Source organism: Prionailurus viverrinus, chromosome B4, assembly GCF_022837055.1.
Source record: "Prionailurus viverrinus isolate Anna chromosome B4, UM_Priviv_1.0, whole genome shotgun sequence".
Taxonomy (NCBI): domain Eukaryota; kingdom Metazoa; phylum Chordata; class Mammalia; order Carnivora; family Felidae; genus Prionailurus; species Prionailurus viverrinus.
The window spans coordinates 47,343,681-47,364,818 of NC_062567.1; the positions used below are offsets into that span (position 1 = coordinate 47,343,681).

The 21,138-nt window shown below is 36.1% G+C and overlaps 1 long non-coding RNA gene across 3 annotated transcripts in view; it reads right to left on the minus strand.

Moving 5' to 3' along the window:
• LOC125170932 (uncharacterized) overlaps positions 1 to 21,138 on the minus strand; it is a 120,292-nt gene that overhangs the window by 85,710 nt on the left and 13,444 nt on the right. Inside the window, exon 4 of one of the 3 annotated variants that reach the window (XR_007154134.1) lies at positions 8,874 to 9,634. The exons of the other annotated variants lie outside the window; for them this stretch is intronic. This is a non-coding gene — a long non-coding RNA (uncharacterized LOC125170932). Of the gene's footprint in view, positions 1 to 8,873; positions 9,635 to 21,138 lie in introns of those variants that run through there. 3 annotated transcript variants of the gene reach the window in all.

The window sequence follows — 21,138 nt, forward strand, 5'->3', positions numbered from 1 at the left end:
TCAGATACTATTATAATAATGCCAATTAAGATTTGCATTCAAGTCATGATTCTTTTCTATTCTGGTTTGTGTCTGCAGATACACTTGTTCCATTAATTTAAACATAATTATAGAATAATCTTTCACAAATATTATAGCTAATAACATTAGGGCATTTATAAATTCTGGTCCTTCATTTATACACATTAAAATTTCATTTTAAATTAAAGAACTTTTAATATTTGAATATATTTTAAGAACATCCTCTAGGGTTTCTAACATAGTGTGCACCAAAGCCCTAGAACTGGCCATGTTTGGTTGGGATTACACGACCTGGATAAAGTCAGAAGAAACTTGAAAGGAATTATTTCTGACTTTAGCAAGGCAAAACTCAGTTTGATTATGCACTACACATTCTTCTTTGGTTTTAGAGATCGGAACCTGACATTTTACTCAGGCTGGGGTCTGAACAGAGTTTCGTCTAATGGGAAAACTGACAGTCCTTTTAAGTTTTACAGGTACATGCTGTAATACAGAAACTCTATGTACAGAAATTTTCAGTTACAAAATTGATAATTCAGGACATTGTTTTGACATGGATTAATGGAATTATCGTATCAGAGGACTTGTATTCTCCCCATCGAATAGAGGGTGCTAAAAATCTGCTGCTTAAATCAACACTCAGGGCAAATGTAATCTTCCATTACTTTATTTACAGTTGTATAAGTTCCAACAAATGTGAATGTGCAAAGTAAATTTACTGCTGTATTTGAAGGACTGTCTTTTATTTTTGAATCTTTTCCAACATTTAATCTACATCAATCTTTTTTATTTCTTTATGTCAGCACTTTTTATAAATTCTTATGAAACAAGGTCTCATAAACCAGAGAAAAGATGTGTTGTTCTGTTGTATAACATTGGGTAAGAAAGTTGGTACACTTTACTGTTTGGAACAATGTGGTCTGTTAGATTAAAATGCTATTTCTTTCTTTTTCATGCCTCTAAAGCAGTGTCCTAAAACATTAACACAAAACTTAAGAAACTTTGCACAATGTTGATTATTAATGTTAGTTTTGTTAGATTTTCATTAGATATGTCATTTTTAAGCATTCTGGCATTTATAGAAGTAATTTTATTAAATGTGTGGAATTAGACATCTACCTTCGTAATTAAAGCCAACGGTTAATTAAATTCAACAAACATGTACTTCATCAATGTCTTTTTAGAAATACTTATATTTCTACAAAGCAAGATCCAACTGTATTTCTCTAAAAATATCCTATAGTAGTTTTGCAACTTAGTCAATGTATTTTAACCTCATACGCTGTGATCTTCTGGTTTACTTAAATGGATACTTCTTCGGATCTTCTGGATTACTTAAATGGATAATTAGGTTTATTTTTCCCATTCATCTTTCTGAGCTATATTTCCATATTCTCAGTTTATTCCCATTCCATATTCCTAGGTTATACTTTCTGTCTGCCCTTAATGATCAGTTATACACCTTCTGCACTTCCACAAATGTCCTAGTTTCAATGGTAGGATCATCTATTTTGGATGTTAGGACCTTATTAAGATGGCTAAGATTTATATATTATAACAGAAATCCTCCCTCTTCCTTCTTCTGATTATTGTCTTATTTTTTTTTCTTTACACCTACACTTCTTGCCTACTTCCAGCTGTGAATAAACACAGACATAGATAAACATTGTTGCTGCACGACCTTTGCCCAGATGTGATGGTAGGTGGATGACACTGCATTGAGCAAATGGAGAAACTGCTGCTCGGATCAGCACTCACTTACGAGGAAAGATCATTTCTCCTTCCTTGCTATTTAGCCAAGCATTTACTGTGGGGATTTCCAAAGACCCAGTATTAGGGTTTCTGTCAGAAAGTTGATGGTCATACACACATATCTAGAAAGCAAATAGTTTTAAGTCAAAGGGCATAACTCATTGCATCCATTCCATACATGTTGTTAATTTAAGATGTGCTTTCTATTTCAAAAGGTCAGGAAATATCAATTTGATAGCTCATTCTTGTTGTACCTAATATTTTCTTTACTTTACATGCAAACATATCCAAAAGCCCAAAAGGGGCAAAGGAAAATCATGTAAATTGTCTGATCTTTGTTCAGTGCAAAAGCTGAATTTAGCAGCTCTGCACATCCAGCTTCACAGAGAAATCAAACATCACAGAAAGTTTTGCCTTGCCGAATGGCCTTTCTGGCCTTACTGCGGGACAACGGAAAGACAGAAAGGAGCCATGAAGAAGGAGAGCAGAGATCATATGCCCTGATTAAGAGTCCTTATCTTCTGGTTACCAGAATGTGGTGCTGGAGCTGGCCCCTCCTTGTTCAGGAGAGCAAATTGTGAACATCTCTTTCCAATTCTGAATTTAGTGATATTATGTTGGTAATGTGAAATCAGCATGATGGGAATTTTTACACAAAAGATATTGGCAAATTCTATAAATCAAGGATTTTTTTTTCTTGAGGAGCCAATTGTTAACCATTTACCAGAATACCATGGTTTACCTCTTTCATTAATCTAAATTTACTGATTATTTTAATGTGTGATATTTATTATTGATAATTTGAATATAGTGGGAGAAGATACCTATACATTGTTCCGTATTGTTTATGAATATTTTCCTTTGCACAAGTCAGATCATTCCATTCCTATCTTTTTGCATCTCAGTTTTCTCACTTAAAAATATACTTGGTAAGATCTTCATACGTTGACACATACATATCTACTTCATTTTGTGTTAACAGCTACATTATAATCCATTGTATTCAAAGTTTATTTCCTAAGTCCCTTTAGATGAAAAAAAAATGGGTGGTTTCCAGTTTTTAGTTATAAACAATACCACGCTGACCGGTTTTTCCCCACACTCTACCTTTGTATAAGGCATTTTTCTATACCTACAGAAGTGAAATTGCTGTCAAAATGTAAATGCATTTTAAATTTTGATAGATATTGTCAATTTGCACTCCTAAAAATATGAGTACAATTTGGCATCACTTAAAGTATCATTTAAAACAGTAATTCTTTTCTTTTCTTTCTCCTTTCTTTTTTTTTTTTTTTTTTTTTTTGAATGGGCAGGCTAGATCAGATTTGAGAATGCACTGTTAGGCATGTACTTTTCATCCTTTCAAGAAGATATTTCTAGAAGGAGAATAAGAATAAAGACAAAAGTATCAGTATTCTTTTAAATTTCAGTAAATTATGAAATGCTTAACTATGTATCAAGCACTATCAAACACAAGATTCTCAGCCCTCAGTAGGGCTGACAGATGTGTTCTCTGACCTCACGGAGCTTACATTTTAACAGGAGAGCCAAACAAAGGAAGTCAAGTGTATTTGACAATCTATCCACTCCATGTATTTGCTGGGCCAATTCTTCTGTAATACTCTTGTCTGCTCTTTGAAACCTGTTCTAAACCTGTTGGCTCAGATATGATCCCCTCCTTCACCATCCTGGGGATTCTCTCTTCTTCTTTTATGTACTGCATCTCATTTCCCTTTTTCGTAGTGTTTTCCCACATTTTTGATGCAGCACATCCTCCCATAGCTTCTTGAGAAAGGTTCATGGATAGCACATTTTTGACACCTGACTGTGTTAAATGTCATTATTTTCCCTTCATACTTTCCCTTCATGTATTCCAGTTTGGTTAATTCTGGTTGGAAATAAATTTCCCTTTAAATTATATACAATTTGTTTCACTATTTTCTAGCTGTCATTATTGCTGTTGGGCAATCTGATTGGTGGTGTATGACCTGCATTTTCTCTCTTAAATTTTACTTTTTTCTTTACTTAAGTATTCTGCAATTTCCAAAATGAAATATTTTAGAGTGGCCACTTCTTCATTTATTTTGCAGAGTGTTTGCTAGATCATTTCAATCTGGAAATATATCTTTGAGTTCTAGGAGATGGAATACCAGGAGTTGGCCAGTAGAGCAGTCTTTTTCAGTGCAGGCCATAGGACACTCTAAAAGGAATTTAAAAATAGTATGAAAACTGACTAAAAGATGCCTTGGTTTTATGGCCACGTACCAGCAATTCTCTTCCAAATCTTCTCAGTTATTAACAATTGTTGATACTGTTAAGCTTTTTTTAAATGTTTACTTATTTTTGAGAGAGAGTGTGTGTGAGCGGGGTAGGGGCAGAGAGAGGGGGAGGGACAGAGAAAATTCTAAGTAGGCTCCATGCTGTCAGTGCAGAACCCAACAGGGCTTGAACTCAAGAACCCTGAGATCATGACCTGAGCCAAAATGAAGAATCGGACACTTAACCAACTAAGCCATCCAGGTGCCCCGGTACTGTCGAGTTTTAATAATGTATATGTAAGCTTCAAATGAGCACATTTGCACTCTTTATCCTATATTAAATATTGTATTCTGCATGGAGGTTAATGTGAAGAACACCTAGGTATAGAATCAGCTCCCTCCCTCCCAATATGTGCAGACAAGCTGCACTTACTCATTTTGAAGGTAAGTTTACAAGGGTTCAGAATTATTTGAACTCCTTGGGTGTAGTTTCTGTTTCCAGTCCCTATCACATTACATACTCCTGTCATTCTTTGTGACCACTGGAATTTTTAATTTGGAGTTTAGTTTTAAAAAGTGAAGCAGAGTGCCATCTGTGATATGTAATACTTTTGTTTTGTAAGTGCCGATTTAAGTTCATATGATTTACCAGACTTAAATAATATCTGGTAAGTTGACATTTATTCTTCTTTTTAAATTGTTATTTACCTTAAAATAAAATGAATCAAGAAAATGGTTACTCATTATTATATGGTTCTTACAAAATACAAATGTACTAATTACAGGAAGGTGGTATCAAAATGATGTGTTTCAGGTATCAGATAAACTAGGTATGCCAATGACTTTGGAAATAGTTTTGTATTGTTTTCTTTGATATCTTCTTCACTTTTCTTTTCTTTTTGAAATTCTTTTTTAGATGTTGGAGTCCCTGGGTTATCCTCTTATTTTCTTATCATTCTTGTCTTATGTATTATATCTCTTTTTGTCTTCATTCATTTTCAGAGAGATTTATTTAAAAAAAAAATTTTAAATGTTTATTTTTGAGAGAGAGTGAGAGAGCAAGCAGAGGAGGTTAGACGGAGAGGGAGACACAGAATCTGAAGCAGGCTTAAAGGTGTCAGCACAGAACCTGACATGGGGCTTGAACTCAGGAACTACGAGATCATGACCTGAGCTGAAGTCTGATGTTTAATCCACTGAGCCACCCAGGCGCCCAAAGTCTTTATTCCCACCCTTAATTGATTTTTAAAATTTCTACTCTCACAGTTTTAATTTCCAAGAGCTCCTTTTTGTTCTCTAATTTTACTTTCTTTTTTTAAAGATTTTTTTTAAAGTTTATTTATTTTTTTGAGAGGAAGAGAGAGTGTCAGCAGGGGAGGGACAGAGAGAGAGGAAGAGAGAATCCAAACAGGCTCTGTGCTGTCAACGCAGGGCTTGAACCCGCAAACCGTGAGATCATGACTTGATTATATATAATATATATAATCCAGTATTATATATAATTCATGTTTATTTTATATGTTTTATATGTTTATTTTATATGTTTGTTTTACTTTATTAATAGAATACTGTTCTCATTTTCTGGAAGTTATGTATATCTAGTATTATATGTAATATATGTTTATACATATATATAATATATGTATTTTTTACCACTCTAGAATCGTAATTATAGAATTTTTTCTTTTAAGTGTTCTTCTGCTCCCTAACTTGCATCTATTTCATTAGTAATCATTTCAATTTGTTTGGCCTTTTTTCTCTGCTCATGTTTGAGGTTTTCCTAAGTTGTGTAGCAATCCTTGTCTCTCCATTCATGTTTAAGATCGAAATACTAAAAAGCTAATGTTAAGGCCAATGTGCATAAGCAGAGCTTATTTATTAGTGGTATCCCAGTAAGAAAGCTGAAGAAGAACCTAGCTGTTTTGTCAGTGGCCTCAAATTGTCCTATATGTGACCATTTCTCCTTAGTTGGTCAGTTTCCCAAAGAAGAGTCTTTTAATTCTGTGTTAGTAGGTGTGGAGAAATAGAAAAATGAGATGTAATATGAGGTCATCCAACTTTCTGAAAGCTTCAGGTATAAAAGGGGTGGGTGATGTTTTTGCCTGATGTCCCCAGACTCAAGAAACTCTTGTCATTTCAGCTCTCCAGAAAAATCTTGCCTTTTGCTAGGCTATGCAGTCTGGGAAAGAGGAGATCTGAAGTCTAACTGTTTAGACACATTTCTAGTAAAATCCATCTGTTTTTAGCTCCATCTTCAACTGTTCTTCTAGTTCTTCTCGTTCTGTGGTGAGCATGACCTTGTTTCTCACTGGTTTCCTTTCCTGAAGGCATTCAGCTTTCACACCCTCAGCTCTAATTCGACCATGGGTGATCTATCCTTTCAACATCTGCAAAATTTTGTTGACGTCATTCTGCTGAAATCTCTTTTCCCTTTCCCCAGCCCTATTTTAAGTGTGTGTGTGTGTGTGTGTGTGTGTGTGTATAATTCTGTTATACTGTCATTTTATGGGTTATTATAAGATAGGAATGATAAAGATCTTGTTAACTTAGCAATGTTTAACTACTGAGCTGCCAGGCAGACAGAGCACAGTTTTCAGTGAACGTCACCAGCTTTTGGGAATGACAGAGTAGATGGTGCTGTGGGAAATGTGGCTTGAAGGACATGTATACATACCCCTTCCTGTACTACCACTGAGAGGCTCCTTTTGTTCTCTTAAAATTTCCTGCAGTGGAAAACATTTTCCACTTAACTGAAGGAAACTTTTTTTTAACTTTTTAGATTTACTTATTTTTGTATGAGTTACCTCACTTTAAAACATTTTACAAGAAAAATACAACCATGTATAGATTCTTACATTCCTTGTTCTAAGCTATTTTTTATAACTGTGATTTCATGATACACACAAAAAACTTCCATGCTGTTCCACCATCTTGGCTTCCTTCTGTGATTTCATGATTTACAGTGCTTCATAATAATTTTCTCATGTTCACTGTATTATTAGTATAATTTTTCAAGTTTTTAAAATTTATTTTGAGAGAGAGAGAGAGAGAGAGAGAGAGAACATGTGCATATTCGAGTGGGGTAAGGGGAGGGAGAGAGAGAATCCCAAGAGGGCTGTATGCTGTCAGTTCAGAGCCCAATGTGGGGCTTGATCCCACGAACCATGAGATCGTGACCTGAGCTGACATCAAGAATCTGATGTCCAAGTGACTAAGCCACCCAGGCACCCCAGTATCATTTTTATTTACTGTAAAATAAATACTAATAGAAAAGAGTGCATATATACAATTTAAAGACAAGAAAATAAACATTCATGTACCCATTCTGTAGCTTATGAATTAGAACATATTTGTATTATGTTATTGGCTAGATAATAAACCCCTTGAGCCTGTATTGTATTGGATACTTAGGTTTGCCAGGTATTTTAAACTTGTGTAATTTATTACTTAATTGACTGTTTTGTTTAAAATGTATTATTTAATTTCACCCTCATAAAAGTGATGTGAGATAGGTACTAGCTAACATTACCCCATTTTACTTATTAGGAAATGGAGGCTTAAAGAGGCTAAGAAATTGGAGCAGTTAATAAGTGGAAGGTATGTGGAAAAATATAGATATACATATACACACAAAAATACACAGATACATCCAAGAGGCAAAAGGCAAAACTAAAACTCTTTTTTTTTTGAGAGTGCGAGTGGTAGAGGAAGAGAGAATCTTAAGCAGCTTCCACGCCCAGCGTGGAACCTGACATGGGGCTTGATCTCACCACCCTGAGATCATGCCCTGAACATAAATCAAGAGTCAGATGCTCAACTGACTGAGCTACCCAGGTGCTCCTAAAAACCAGTTATTGAAGATAGAGAATTTAACATAAGGAACTATTAACCTAGGTATAAAAAGAAAAATCTAAGTTGTAAGCAATAGCTACCACCTCTAGAACTGAAAAAATAATGGAAAGATATTAGAATTATTACAGCCCAGAGACTTAAAGAAAGGTCTTGGTGGCCCCAACAACCAGATCTATGAGGAAGAGGCATTGCTCAGCTGGTTTCAGTATCTCTGACCATAAAGGAGAGGTCCCCTTGGCCTGGGACCCAGAACTCTGAGGAGCAGGTTCTTGCCAAATGCTGGTGTCTCAGTGGAATGTTGATAAACGTGATTCTCCAAGTACGGAGAAAAACTGCAAATTGGATTCAGCAGCTGCAACAGGTTTAGCACTGCTGCTCTGTGGGTGAAAAAATGTTGCTGGAGTGATGCTCACAAGAACTACCTACACAGTACAGAAAGTAAACAGTAAGAGGCAAAGAGATTTCCCTTCTTCCTCCTCTAGGCTCTTAATTTCCCTCTATCTCCCTCTATTGGCAGAACCTAGCATGGACCTACCTGACAACACAAAAGTGTGGCTGGAGGAATCTCAGTTTCAGCATCACAAAGTTGACAATAGAAGGAAGGACTTGGAAGATGATAGGAAATACCGTAGTAGCTGACATATTGGTGCAAAAGCTTAATTTGTAATTGAGGTAAAACTTGTAGAAGGTGATATGCGTTATGCTGAGACCAATAAGTTCTGGCAAATATATGTAGAATACGCCAGAGATTTTGTGGGTTCAGTTACAGACCACAACCATACAGTGACTATCACAATAAAGAGAGTCAAATGAATTGGTTGGTTTCCCAGAGAATACAGAAGTTGTGTTTACACTATACTGTAGTCTGTTAAGTGTGCACCAGCATTATGTCTAAAATATGTACATAATTAAAAAAAATATTTTATTGTGAGAAATTACTAGCTATCATTTGAGCTTTCAGCCAGTCGTCACTCTTTTGCTGGTGGAGGATCTTGCCATGATGTTGATGGTTGCTGACTGATTAGGGTGGTAGTTGCTAAAGGCTGGGGTTGGGGTAGGTGGGTAGCTGTGGCAATTTCTTAAAATAAGACAACAATGAAGTTTACCACAACAAATGACTTGTCCTTTCATGAATGATTTCTCTGTAGCATGCAGTGCCGTTTGATAGAATTTTACCCACAGCAGAATTTCTTTCAAATTGATGTCACTCTCTCCAACCCTGCTGCTGCTCCATCAACTTAGTTGATGTAATATTCTAAATCCTTTGTTGTCATTTCAACAATCTTCACCAAATCTTCACCAGGAGTAGATTCCATCTCAAGAAACTACATTATGCGTCCATCCATAGGAAACAATTCCTCATCCATTAAAGTTTGATCATGAGATTGTGCAATTCAGTCCCATCTTCAGGCTCTACTTCTAACTCTAGTTCTCTTGCTGTTTCTGTCACATCTTCAGAGTTACTTCTTCCACTGAAGTCTTGAACCCCTCAAAGTTGTCTATGAGGGTTGGAATAACTTCTCAAAACTCTTGCTAATGTTGATATTCTGACCTCTTCTCATGAATCACAAATTTTCTTAGTAACATCTAGAATGATGAGTACTTTCTAGAAGGCTTTCAATGGACTTTACCCAGATCCATCAGAGGAATCATGATTTATGGTAGGTATAGCCTTATGAAGTGTATTTCTTCATAAGACCTGAAAGTTGAAATTAATCCTTTTTCCACGGGCTGCAGAATGGATGTTGTGCCTGCAGGCATGAAAACAACATTAATCTCATTGTATGTATCCATCAGACCTCTTTTGTAAAATTTTTTAGATGTTTATTTATTTTTGGGAGGCAGAGAGAGACAGAGAGACAGAGACAGGATGCCAGTGGGGGAGGGGCAGAGAAAGAGGGAGACACAGAATCTGAAGCTGATTCTAGGCTCTGAGCTGTCAGCACAGAGTCCAATGTGGGGCTCAAACTCACAAAGTGTGAGATCATGACCTGAGCTGGTTGGCTGCTTAACTGACTAAGCCACCAAGGAGACCCTCTTAAAAAATTTTTTTTAATGTTTATTTATTTCTGAGAGAGAGAGAGAGAGGGAGAGAGAGAGAGAGATCCATCAGACCACTTAACTGACCAGGTGTATTGCTAACGAACAGTGATAATTTGAAAAAATATATTTTTTTATGAGCAGTAGGTCTCAACAATGGGTTGAAAATATTCAGTAAACCATGTTGCAAACAGATTCAGTAAACCATGTGCTGTCAGTAATCCAAGCTTTGTTATTTCATTTAAATAGTAGGAAGAGTAGATTTAGTATAATTCTTAATGGTCATAGGATTTTCAGAATCATCAATCAGTGTTGGCTTCAATTTAGAGTCACCAGCTGCATTAGCTCCCAACAATAGTCAGTCTATCCTTTGAAGCTTTGAAGCCAGGCATTGACTTCTCCTCTCTAGCTATGGAAGTCCCAGATGGCATCATCTTCCAATAGAAGGCTATTTCATCTGGATTGAAAATCTGCTGTTTAGTATAGACATCTTCATGAATTATCTTAGCTAGATCTTCTGGATAACTCGTTGCAGCATCTATATCAACACTTACTGCTTTGCTTTGCACTTTAATGTTGTGGAGAAGATTTCTTTAACCTCATGAACCAACCTCTGCTAGCTTCAAACTTTTTTCTGCATCTTACTCACCTCTCTTAATCTTTCACAGACTGAGGAGAATTAGGACCTTGCCAGGATTAGGCTTTGACCTAAGGGACGGCTGTGGTTGGTGTGATCTTCTATCCAGACCACTAGAACTTTCTCCATACCAGCAATAAGGGTGTTCTGCTTTTATTTTATTTTATTTTATTTTATTTTATTTTATTTTATTTTATTATTTTTTTTATCATTCATGTGTTCTTGGAGTAGCACTTTTAATTTCCTTCAAGAATGTTTCCTTTGCATTCACGACTTGGCTAACTATTTGGTGCTAGAGGCCTAACTTTCTGCCTGTCTTGGGTTTTGACATGTCTTCTTCACTAAGCTTAATCATTTCTAGCTTTTGATGTTCAGTGTGAAATGTGCAACTTTTCCTTTCACTTGAACACTTAAAGGTCACTGTAGGGTTATGGGTTATTAATTGGCCTAATTTCAATATAGTTGTGTCTCAGGAAATAAGGAGGGCTGAGGAGGGGGAGAGAGAGAGAGAGACAGAGACAGAGAGAGAGAGAGAGAGAGAGAAGGGAATGGCCAGCCAGTGGAGCAGTCAGAACACACAAAGCATCTATTGAGTGTATTCACTATCTCATAGGGGTGTGGTTTGTGGTGCCCCCAAACAATTACAACGGTAACGTCAAAGATCACTGATCACAGATCATCATAACACATATAGTAATAATGTAAATGTTTGAAATATTTAGAGAATTACCAAAATGTGAGGCAGAGACACAAAGTGAGCAAATACCATTGGAAAGTGGCACCAAATAGATTTGTTCAATGTGGGTTATCACAAACATTCAATTTGTAAAAAAAAAAAAAAAAAAAAAAAAAAAAAAAAGCAATTATCTGTGAAGTGCAATAAAGCCATGTTCAATAAAATGAAGTATGCCTGTATAGTCATGTAACCAATAGCCCAAACAAGATACAGAATATTTCTATTACCCTACAAAGTTCCTCTGTACCTCCTTTTAATTATTCTCACCTCTCACAATCACTCTTTTGATTTATATTATCATGGATTAGTTTCCCTACTCTTGAACTTATAATTAATTATAATTAATATAATATATCCTTTCTTGTACCTTGTAATTTTGATCTCCTTTCTTCCCCTTCACTTTCAAGTGCTAGTTTAATACATTATTTTTACAAATATTATTTGTTTTTATTTTTTTGCTAATGTTAAACATTATACATTGAATATCCTTATTCTGAAATTCATTGTGGATGACATAATGGACATTTTTATTTATAAATTTTGTATAATTAGAACAGATTCCTTAAAAAATGGAAATATCTACTATTTTTAGACTCTTGGTAAATATAATCAAATTGCCTTATAGAAAGGCTAAACAAAATGAGTATGTTTGGTTATTATTTTAAATCAGAAGATTAACACTATTAACATATTAAAAGAGATTAAGCTAATATTATTATTCAAGAATGTACAGCAGAGTATAGCTCTGGCAAGTTTTAAGTTGTGGTGATTGAGAACATAACAGAAGATAAAAGGAAAAAGTCAGGGATCTGAAATTCTGTTTATTGGGTGTTCTGTGAAAGTGCTGAATGGTTGTTTAGTGAGTGGACTGTCTAAAAATATGGGTGAGTCTTGGGGCACCTGGGTGGCTCAGTCAGTTAAGCGTCTGACTTGGCTCAGGTCATGATCTCACAGTTCAAGTCCCACCCCTCCCCCCAACCCCTGCCGTGGGGCTTTGTGCTGACAGCTCAGAGACTGGTATCTCCCTCTCTTTCTGCCCCACTCCCATTTGGGCTCTGTCTCCCTCTCTCTCTCAAAGATAAATAAACGTTAAAAAAATAAAAATACGGGTGAGTCTTTATCTTTTGAATTATGTCAAGAGAAGTACTTTAAATGATACTGGAAATTGCAAGACCAATATTGAAAAACAGGCTCACTATAGTGAAAGAAGAGGTCTTCAGACCTTCTGACCTCCCCCCAAAATACTCAAATATTTTTCTTGAGTGACTAAAACAAGTGGCTTTGACTTGGCTAGCTCCTATTTCTTGCTATTTATTAAATTAACACATTATTGTCTGGATGCAGTCTGTGCTTATTCAACTGCCCCACACTGTTGTGTTTAAAAGTTGTTTACTGATGATATAATTAGATGTATAGAGGATTCTGCTTATTGGAAACCCTTTGGAATATAGTGACTTGAATCCATTAACTAACTCATATAGCAACAAAGCCCTGAAACATGCACACGCGCGCTCACACACACACACACACACACACACACACACACACATATTAAAGAAGCTTCTTTCACTTTTTATTTCCTCATCCAATTCAAATTTTGAATCTGTGAGAAGTACGATCAGAGAATGTAGATGAAGAGGTTAGTTTATATATAAAGATCTTAGCTAACCTTCAGTAAGTGCTTTTTGTTGATTTAGCAAAAGCATTGCTCCTTTGACTTTCTGTTTGGTCTCTTGGGACTAAGTGCTATGGGGATTACTTGAACTCTCAAGTTCAGAGCTCAAGTGGATGTTGCAAGTAAATGCAGAATCACATGAAACAATGGGGTCTTGGAGTCTACCAAGGAAGAGCCCAGAGCTCAGAATTAGTTCTTTCCCAACTAGCCTTCTAAATACCAGGCACCTAAATCAACCTCCAAAGAGACCTCCTACAATGGCCAGTAAGACAATGCTGTGACTTATAGTATGGAGGTAATGGTTCACTGTTCAATAGGAAATCATTATAGAAAGATACCAAACAGCACAAAAGATCTAGGACAGTTTTCCCTGAAGAGATCTGAATGCCATGGTTTATATAATACCATATTCTAAATAATACCTTTCATCTTTTCGACTGAAAATAATGCTTCTTACAAAGATTGTTTTTATACGAAAAAATTATTCACACAGTCCATATTGGTGAAAATAAAAAAAATAAACACATTTTATAATTTGGAATTTATCATCTTATTATCCCCTTTTTGTACTTGTTGTTTCACTAATGCACAGAACTGGATCAATGCCAGGCTCAAGGTTGGCACCTAATAAGTAGTGATTGATAGGTGGATTGATTGATTCTGCCAACCAAGAAAAACAATGGCTGATATGGCTTTATGTATGATGTCCTTCAAATAAGACAACCTATGTGTATAATATCAGGTATACCTCCAATTAAAAAAAAATAAATATCAAGGTGACTGAAGAGTAAGATTATTTCTGGTTCAAAATAAGTCATATTTTTATAAATAACATGTCATTCCAAAAATTCAAGACAAGTAGAGTGATTTTGTGTGCCCTATTCATTAAGTAACAATCAAGATAAATTCAACATTGGCCCAATAGATAAATTGTTATTTGCTATAAAGTTTTCTTAAAAGAAAATTGATGTTGAAGTGAAAATTATGTATATAAATAGAGCTTTTTTATTATGACACATATACTTAGTACAAACAGTAAGCATGGCCCATACAAATCTATATCAGAGAACTGTTTTGTTCAGTGTATTCATGAATCATCAGGAATTGGAAGTTAAAATTAAACTTAATAATTTAACAAATAGTATAAAATAAGAACGTATAACAAGCACAAAGAATGATAGAGAGAAAATGAAAGCAGTATTTCTATGATGAAAAAATACATGCATAAATTGATTGGATCTGCTTGGTCTATTCCAGCTGGTGCCAGCACATTTCATATTATGATGATGTGCTGTAATAATAACTTTGAAATATTTGGAATGTTCACCTAGGGCTCTTTACTCTCCTTCTTTTATATAATTCTTATTTTGACTTGGTCTGCTTCAGTCCCCTGGACTTGATTTTGGTAGATGTATAAACAAAATATTCATTTTGTAGGGGTGAAGATTCACTAAGATTTTAATCTAGTGAAGGATCATGGCAAGATCTGCATTTTAGAATGATTCACCCTGTATTTTGGAGGTGTATTGTAGGGTAACCTAGAAGCATATGGACCAATTAAAAAGTTACCGTAATGCTAGAAATGATAAGGACTTGAACTAAGGCCAATAGAGAAGGAGGGAGAAAATGGAATAAATTCAGAGTTTGTGTGTACAAGTATTTACAAAACTGGGTTACCAACAAGAAATAGGAAGTGACAAAAGAAAAAAAGGAGGATTCTAAGATGAATCTAGGCAGTTTTGTGTGTCTGTGTATGTGTGTGTAACTGTTCTACACACTGAGGTACCTATTCCAAGTTCCTAGAATAGTGCCCGGCACATAGAAATCACTCAATAAATATTTACTGAGAAAACGAATAAATGAATAGATGACTTAGGTAACTAGATGGAGGGTGATGCCACAGGAGATATAAAGGCAGAAACAGCATTGAGATATAAGGAAAAATGAATGTATATTTTTAGAAATCTTAAGTTTTAGAAAATTTAGAAATAATCAATTTGGAATACTGGGCATCTGGATAAATAGCTTTAACCACATGATGGAGAAAGGCAATTATTAGCATATAGCATTCGTTAATCTGGTGACCATAGTTCAGAGTATCTTGGAAACATATAATGACTAAGAACAGTAAAAGGATAAAGGCAAATCTCCAAAAATGCTAATAGTTAAGGGATGTCTATGGTGGAAGGGAACTGCAAATAACAGTTAAGTGTTCCAAGAAGTAAGAATATCAGTAATGCATGATGTTGCAAAAATCCAAGCTAAAGGGGCTTCAAGAAGGAAAAATTGAACAACACTGTCAAATCCTCGATATAGGATCAGCAAAATGAATACTATGCATTTGACAGCTATCAGGCTCATTTGCTCATCATTTTTCATCAAAATGAGCTGGCATTTTGGACAGTGCACTGGGTGTTCAGTTAGACACTTTGCTAGAAACTGGTGCTACAATACTATATAAGACAGACATGGTTTCCGCCCCAAAGATTTTACAGTCTAGTGAGAAAGAGATAAAACAAGTGGTAAAATACATTAATGACACTGTTTTATTTCTGAAAGTTAGTATGCAATAACACATTTTATTAAGACAAAGGTATGACATAGCAGAGCTATGGAAGGATGGAGAGGTCGTGTATATCAAATAGAGTAATAAAATTTTCTCTAGAAAGGTAGTCTTCAAACTGGGAGCTGAAGCATGAGAAAGAGTCAGCCATATGAAGAGAAGATGGAAGCATATTCTGGGTTGAGGGAAAAATCAATGCAAAGTCCTTATGACAGGAATGTGCTTGGTGAGTTCTGGAAAATGTCAGATCAGTGTGGCTGGGAACATTGTAGGCAAGGACACAAATGGTGGGACATGAGGTCTAGGACAGGTGGGTGCTCTACCCTGTAGGAATTTATATGTCAGATTAAAAAAAAAATGTGTGTTTATTCTAAGTGCAAGAGGATCCAGGGGTAAAGCATCATTTTTATAATATTTTATTTAAAAAAATTTTTTTTAACATTTTATTTATTTTTGAGACAGGGAGAGACAGAGCATGAACAGGGGAGGGTCAGAGAGAGGGAGACACAGAATCCGAAACAGGCTCCAGGCTCTGAGCTGTCAGCACAGAGCCCAATGCGGGGCTCGAACTAACGGACCGTGAGATCATGACCTGAGCTGAAGTCGGCCGCCCAACCGACTGAGCCACCCAGGTGCCCCTATAATATTTCAAATGTGATCACTAAGCTGTTAAGAGAAAGTTAAAAAGAGACAAAGTTGGCATGAGGAGATTGGTTAGAAAATGGTGACCATCATCTAGATGAGCTGATGGTGGCTTGAATTAAGGTGATTCTAATGAGGAAAGAGAAATGAATAGACATAAGCTCTGTTTTGGAGTAGAGCTCACAAGATGGATAAATGTGGACCAAAGGCCAGATTCAGTTACAACTTGCCAGGTTTTTGAAAGCATATTTCTAAATGGCCAATTTATAATACCTTAGAGAAGAAGTAAGCAGAGGCAGAGTGCATGGGCAAGGGTGTTGGTTTGGGCAAGGGTTCAGGATGGAGATCAGGGCAACACAATGCAGGCCATTGGAAGCTAGTGGCTAAGAGGTGAACTTGCTGCTTCTAAGAAGCAGGCTAAACTGAACAAGGGTTACCTTCACAAATGGCTGAAGAGATGACTACCTCCCAGCCACATCTGCCTAGCATATTGCAGCACAAATTAAATACTCTAGAGGGTCTTCCTAGACCTTATATGTGAACACTGAGATCTGTTCCATAATAATATATTCCCCCTAGTTAGCAACACTGCAAATCTATGCTTTGAAAAATTTGCTTGACTTTCTTGGCTGCTCATCAGTATTTTATTTGACCAGGTCTCTTACTTTCTTCAAAAAGACTATTCTAAAAATTCCCCCTTTTTCCTAATCTCTCTACCCAACTTTCTTTTCTTTCACTGTCGGTGATCCACATCTGAGGGCTTCAGGAATGATGCTAATCAATTTCTCATCTCACTAACTATAAAATCATCTGTGCTACATCCATTCTATCATCCTTCCCTATAGTCTCAGAGACGGACATCTTCCCCATCCTGTTTAAGACCAGCAACTTGATCTTTGCCCTTAATTCTATCACCTTATCTCCTGTTTTGGATCTTGTTCTAGCTGTCATCTCCTCTCTCTTCTATCTATAAAGGCCATATCCCACCTGGCCCTATTCTTCAAATGATAATCACCTCAAGTCTTTCTCATCAACTATAATAACCTCCCCCCTTAATTCAATTTAACATATTCGTTCCTTCAATATTCATCCCAAATTTCTGAGAGACACATATACTCACATGTTCATATATATTCACCCACAATCTGGTGCCCATATCTATTTCTTGCATCTGGTGTTCTTACAATCAGTAAGGGTTCCTAACTGCCAAATGTAACAAGTGGGTTTGTAGTCTTCATTTCAACAGATTTTTTTTTTTGCTTCAAATTCTTGACTCTGCAGATCACCTCCTTTCTATTTGAAACTATCCTTGTATTCTAGGATACCATTATCAGATTTTTCAGTCTCCTCCTTAGGGACTTCATTTTTAATATGTCCTTTAAATGTTGATGTCCCCAACCTTGGACCATGACCTTTTTTATTGTACACACTGTTTTTAGATTACTTTATATAATCTCAGAGTTCTGATTATCACCTACATATGCTTGGCATCCTATTTATATATAATCTCCTTTCAGCTCCCTTAGGTACTTATTATCTTAGTGTATCCCAATAACACATCTGAACTTAATATTTCCCATAATCTTGCTTTGTCCTTTATATAGATCCTATCTTAACTGATAGCCTGTCCAGTGGCCAACATTTCTTATAGAAAGTAACTCATGATTTCTCCCTCACTCTTATCACTCAGCAATTGCAGGAATTTGAACTACATATGTGTTGGCTTTATTGTCTCTTTACTACCACCATGGCCACAGCTTTATGCCAGGCCTTCATTATCTCTGAACTATAGTAAAGAGTCTCCTAACCATAACTCTTTATCTTTGGCCTCTCCCACTTTTCTCCTTTTCCCAGACCGTTCATTCCACTGCCAGCCCCCAATACCACTAGAGCATACCTACTCCATGCCCTACACAGCAGGGCATCCAAGGCTCTTTGTGATTTGACTTGGGCTTTCAATTGTACCTTCATTCTTTGCTACTCTCTGCTTTGCTATTTATGCTGCTACAACCTAAATTGTTTATGTTCCTCACAGAAGCCGGCTACAGGTGTTGCTCATGGTTTCTGTGCTTATAAAAGCCACTTCCTATTCTTCATATAGGTCAGGGTGCAGATTTAATCTCCAAGACAATTTTCAGACCCTTCCTATCATAAGGTTTGTTGGTGCTGTTTCAAAGTAATTCCTATAATACTCTCTGCAAAACTATATTTCTTTATTCACCATATTCAAATATGCAACACATACACATACACACACCTTTCACCCATTGGAGTATAAGGATCTTGAGGGTAGGAGTCAGACATTTTCTCCAGAAATGTGCATAGTGCCTAAGACACAAGAGAGGCTCAAAAATAATAAATGAGTAAACACATGAATAAATTAATATATATTTGTGGTTGCTATGGGCAAATAGTCTGTCAAAACTACCAACAAAACTAAAATGTGTGAATACTCTGATCTTTGACCTTTCACAATGAGAGGTTCATTCTTTAAACTTATGCTTTTATTTCACTTTAGGGGACTTGTGGGTGCAGCAAGCACTTGGGGTCAAAAGAAAGAGTAGCTAGGGAAAAAAGAAGCCCATGTAGAAGGCTATGTTCCTAGAGATGTATATCAGCCTAAAAGCAACAGCAGTGAAGGAAGGAAATATTTGTTAAATCCCAGTGTATGAGCAAATGGGTTTGGTAGTGTATTTTTCACTGGGTGCATCAAGAGGACTGCAGGACCACATTCACTCCCTTCTAGACCACTGCCTTCCTGACTATTTTATCCAGGCAACATGGTTAAGGATATTATTTGTTTCCTTTTGATCATTAGCCATTGCACATTAAATTTTAAGCAGCCCAAAAGGAATGCGATGCCCTACTTCTTTTGTCACTTTTTGTAGGACTTTCTATAGAATTGTGGATTCAATGATAGGTCAATAAAAAGATGTCTCACAGATGGGTGCAGACTGAGTAACTGACAGCAGGATCAGCTTGTGCAAGTTTGAAGGACAGGGATGAGAAGGTATGAAACTAAGAAAAATAAAATAGCTGAGGACCTGCATGTGAGAAATATATGCATACATATCTAGGATGAAAAAGAGATCCTGAATATAAAAACATTTAGTCTTAAGTGTCTACACAAATCAATAAAAAATGTAGAGTCTGGGCTAACTAATGTCTTCACAGAGGCTCCAGTGCCCCTCCCTTCCTGGGTCCCAAACCCCACCATCAATGGCACTAATGTCATGTATTCTGTCTATTAAATTTAGAAAAGAATTGTTCTGTCTACCTGCATGAAAAATTCATTGCTCCCTGTACTGTAAGCGGCTTTGTGTTTAATATAGGTATATCTTACTTGTCAAATTGCTTTTTGGGTTAAGAAATTTTTTTTAATTCCCTGCTTTTATTTATTATCTTATTACATTTTTAACTGTTGATGTTTATTTTTTATTTGACATTCAATGAATTTTCTCTGGGCCTGCCTTTTTAGTACTGGCTGATGTTTTATAACATATTGATTCCCAATATTTTAAACTGACCCACTGTTGATATGAGGATCACACAGGGAAGTAAGATGTTTACATCTCGCTATGAATAGCAGATAAATGAAATAATAAAGGTTGTCAAAAGCTGAGGAATAAAGTAAGCCAGTTCTTGTTTGCTCTCAAGGATATATTGCTATGGAGCTTAGAACCAGCTAACTTCGTAATGCACAAAGAGTGAAGTGGTTCTGGGCAGCAGGATAGTATTTTAGACATTTGATATACTGAAGAAAAATTTTACAAAAAAATACTATTCAAAACAGAGTGCTTAATATTGGTCCATCACAAAATCGTTTCTTGGAAATAAAAACCTTACTATATTGGACTCAGGAGACTTACTGCTTCAGTTTATATCCTCCCTCTGCTTTCTAGTTCTGTGACCTGACCTTGAACAAGTCACTCAGTCTGTCAGTGTCTTGGATTTCTCACATATAAAATGCAAATAGTAATAACACATCCATGATTGTTACGAGGAACAGTAGAGTTAATGCAAGTAAGCATTTAGAACAATGGCTGGTGCATAATAAGTGTGTAATAAATGTTAGATATTGTTATACTATTATAATTAGTCACAAGGGAATTACCTTCAGAATTCCTTAGTAGAGGCATAGTCCTTTAAAGTTATTTCTGTATTTTTCTTTTGAAATAAGTACCACCTTTAACCCATAGGATATCATTAATTATCGACTGCTACTGATTCAACATGACGTATCTATTTCATCAAAGTAGCCTCAATTTTCCAAAGGAGTTCCCTCCTTTGGTCTCTCCAATAATTTAGGTCATATTCTCTTGTGGTATTTATCATGATGTACCATAATTTATCTGCTCAAATATCTATTTCTCCAAGTAAAATGTTGATTTCTTTTTTTTTTATTTTTTAAAATATTTATTTATTTTTGAAGGAGAGAGAGACAGAGCGTGAGCAGGGGAGGGGCAGAGAGAGAGGGAGACATAGAATCCGAAGCAGGCTCCAGGCTCTGAGCTGTCAGCACAGAGCCTGATGCGGGGCTCGAACCCATGAACCGTGAGATCATGACCTGAGCCGAAGTTGGATGCTCAACTGACTGAGCCATCCAGGTGCCCCAAAATATTGATTTCTTAAAGGCAAGAGAGAAATATATTATTTTTATTTTTACCTCTAGGATTGAGATGATGGCTTGGCAAATAAATAGTGATGTTCATAATATATTAGCTGAACAAGGTATGAGTCTCCCTACTGAAATAAGTCCTAGTATCGTGTTTACTTGGACTTCCATTTTTCCTGACCCCTTGGTCTTAGGCATGGGTTTCAAGTGCTCTGTGCTAACAGGTGTTAGGTTTTTAAATTTTGGTTTAACACAATAACAAAGTTTGAGATTAAAAGGATGATTGCATAGGTTTATTCCATAATTCTCTTAACATACATACTAACTCTGACCCCGATCCTGGCCTG